Source organism: Macrosteles quadrilineatus, unplaced genomic scaffold (assembly GCF_028750875.1).
Source record: "Macrosteles quadrilineatus isolate MER2022 unplaced genomic scaffold, UCM_ALF_1.0 Scaffold_1__1_contigs__length_201487025, whole genome shotgun sequence".
Taxonomy (NCBI): Eukaryota; Metazoa; Arthropoda; class Insecta; order Hemiptera; family Cicadellidae; genus Macrosteles; species Macrosteles quadrilineatus.
The window spans coordinates 172,421,671-172,425,618 of NW_026542594.1; positions in this window are offsets into that span (position 1 = coordinate 172,421,671).

The window sequence follows — 3,948 nt, forward strand, 5'->3', positions numbered from 1 at the left end:
TATTGTCTGAGAATAATCAACACGTATGTTTAACATTTTTGGCAATGTTGTCATTCATATGTCTAGTAATATTGTTTCTATTTTTATGTTTTTGTATTAGTCTTTCCACAATATTACTTTTAAAACCATTCGCTAAGGCTATGTGTTTTATAATAGCTACTTCACGTTGGCAATGTTCAGTGGGACAGCGAGGCTTTACTTTACATGAGTTTTTTTAGATTTAACCATCAAAGACAACAATAGATTTAACTTTGAAAGTTTCCGCAAACTGACGACTACTGACCAAACAGTTCACGCTACATCTTATCAGTCATATGCCCAAAAAAAAAAGAAAAAAAAATGGGTGCTTACAATAGTATGGTCCATAGACCACTCACGTCTCACTGAACGATGAACTTTACCAGCGTGAAGTAGCTTAAATAACACTTAACAGCTTAAACACATAGCCTTAGCAATTGGTTTAAAAAATTAATATTGCGGACAGAGTACTCTTTACATATTCTACAATAATATAATTTATTTTAAAGGAGTCAACTATGTATGTAAAGAAAAATACCTTAGTTTGGAGCTGACTTTAAAGCCTCCGTGTTACTACTTAACTGGTACTACTTAATTGGTATCTTAGAAACTATTAAATTCAGAGAAAACATTAAATTTAGAACATCAATTATATTTTTATTAGAGTGAACAAAATGAATTCCACCAAAAATTAGCATGTTTTTAAACACAATACAGCAATTTCTAAATTACCTGGGAATGGATTTAAGTGGATGATCTCATTTTCGTGTTCTACATTAAATTTGGAATAAGAATAATAGATACTACGTTTAAAATGTAAAAAAAATCCATGTTTTGGGGTATTCAAACCAACAAAGTGATCATAAGCAGATCTAAAGCTCAATAGTGTAGCATATGGTTGGAAAGCTTATAAAATGGTGTTTTTAACATTTTAAACACAGTTAGTAGGCATGTATTCTTCAAAACTTGTATTTGTGTTTCAGTTTGAACAGTAAAAACAGTAAAAAAAGTTCCCTATTTTATAGTACTAGTTAACCGCCCGTTCTTCACCACGGGAATATTGTCAGCAACAAAATAAATAATAATTAACAAATACTGTTTATATTTGTAATTTATTTAGGGGTTGTTTAATTTTTTACATGAAATAGAGCTGATAGTTTGCCTGTATAAACTATTTTATGTTAATCAAACCGATATATTATTTTAACCAAATGAATGTTTTTAACCGATATATTATTTTAACCAAATGAATGTTTTATATTAATTCGAGTTTCATTTAAAAAATAAATAGTATACGAACTGGGCAATGCTGATAACCTAATAAGCAGCTATTTATGATATTTAGATAATTTGCTCAAGTATATTCCTATATTTGTCGTTTTTTTCATTACATTTGTTGTATGGAATAAAGATAGTCACTTAGCCTACATGTAAATCACGCATCAGCAGTTGGTCGCATTTCACGAATCTTTGACCCATACTGTGAGTAAAAGCTGTGTTTACGTCGTATATATAAAGTTGGGCATACTTCGTTCATTGTTAGAGGGTATTAACGGTCCAATTTGATGGAAAAGGAGTCGTGGATTTTAAAACTATGTAGACTACCACTACCAGAAAAATGTTGATTCAAGTGAGACTTAGAACTGGCCATTTCAAATGCAGATTTGTATTATATTTTACTCAAATAGTTGTTTGTCTCTTTTGACCCTTAATACTTTTTTTATAGTCGCTGTTGATAAGATTTTCCATAAACTCAAAATGTTGATAAGGAATTAATTTTATGTTCCCCTTGTGACAACATAAAGAAAAAATGTTTGTGTCCCTGTTAGTCTGTTCTGACTCGAAATTCATAGATTTGAAGTAGTGACAAATCCAATCTAACGACCCAATTCAAAAGAGTTGGTATTTTTTTGTAGGGACTTCCAGAGCACATTTAACACCAACAGTGCTCTTTACCTTTTTAGTTCGATGGTTCTCTAAATTTTTTTCGTTCGGTATGTCTCTTTACGCCCGGTTAATGATTACCTTTTCTTTTTCTTTTTCCTTTTCTCTATAGGGAAGTAGCTATTACCGTAGGTCTCATGGTAAGACCTAAGCCCGGGACCGATTTACTTTTTCATTTTGATGTCCCCAGAGGCCAAAAACACCATTAGTTCAAATTCGTATATATCTATATATTATATGTGAGTGTGTGTCCATCCGCACGATAACTTGAGTAATTTTTGTCTGATTTTGATAAAATTTGGTTTGAAGGTGTAAGGCGGGATAAACTTGAATGGGTTCGCGAACCAGCATGATAGGACTATGGGAAGGAGGTTTATGGGGGGTTTTGTGGGGTAAAAATAGGGTTTTCACATTTTAGAGCCTAAAAACATAAAATTTCACAATTTATTTTTAAACCATTTTGTAGAGCTTAAAAAACCAAATAATTTAGTATATTGAAGCGTTATTATGCGCCTAATTGTTACGGAGAAAATTCAAAAACATTGTAATTTTAAAATTCCCATGTTATTCTTATGGAGAATAAGTCAACTGTTGTAGTTTGCTTGTTTATGAACATATTCTAATCGATTTTGGAAAATACTTTTATTTCTTACTAAACTATTATCATTTTATAAAAAAAATCTTGTTTACCCTCCCTGTTGCAGCAAACCTAAGTACTAATTAAACTTATTCTATTTAAATAGGAAATGAATGTGCTATTTTTATGGAGGCATTTTAGTGTAAATCTAATCAGGTTAATGGAAATTCGCTTAGTCTGCAGGTTTGCAACGGCGGGGGTATTTTTTTTTACTTTTCACACCCTGGGGTTAATGATACAGTTTTATAACGCTATAATGACCCGAGTCAACATTGCCATTAAACATCAAGTCACATACTTCTTCGCCAGAACCGAATGGTAAGTCACAGTTTCTTAAGCAACTTCCCTGTGTACTTGAAAAAAATTCACTGATATATTGTAGTTCCACGTATCCCAGCGTACTCGCCATCTCGAGAAGGTAAAGTTTTGTACCACTGAACGTCTAACACTGATCTTGAGTAAGATTCGTCACCTACTATAAAATGTTTGTATGTTTCCCACTCATTAGCAATTATATGTACAACTTGCAAGCGGATTTCCCCATGATTATTCTGGTGGCCGTAGAGAATAAATTATATTGATCAAAACAATAAGTTACGTTCCCTACTATGGGTATTATTTCACATTCCATACTTAAACTTAAACTCAATTACCACTTTCCTTCAGATCACTTTGCAGGAGAACTAAAACATTTCAAAAATAAGTTAAAAAATACACTTTCCTTGATCAAAATCGTGTGTTTATAAATAGAAACTCCAAGTTTAATAATTGCATACTGAAAGTGAGGTTATAAAAATCATAACAAATGTCTGACAAACACAGCTGACGAATAATTTATAAACTGTGTATTATATTCTTCAATAAGAATTGTATTGACTCGACCTTTAAAGGGCTGTAGGTCGTAGCCCTTAGAAAAAACGTAAATTCTAAGGAAGTTCGGTAAATTTACACACTATCCCCTTTAATTTGAGACATAAGTCTTGTAGATCGGTCCAGTAATTACTGAGAAAACAGTGTTACAACTGTGTATTAAATATATAGATTCAAACCACTAAAACAGTACACGTTACGTTTGTAACACTGATGACCAGCCACTATGTATTTTATGACTATTTTAGTAAATGTTTGAGTGAAAGGAATGCCTTTCCTGGGGTTTATATTCAAAAAGGAGAAATTACAAATCAGTTTGGTTTGACTATGTTGAAAACATAACGTAAGTTTAAATTAAATTACCTCATTGTCCGATATAATGACCTCTTTTATGGTCATTGTAGGAGAATACTTTTAACTTTGGATCTGAGCCATCCTAATCTACAACAGTAAAGTATAAGCTGGTTTGATCTTTGGTA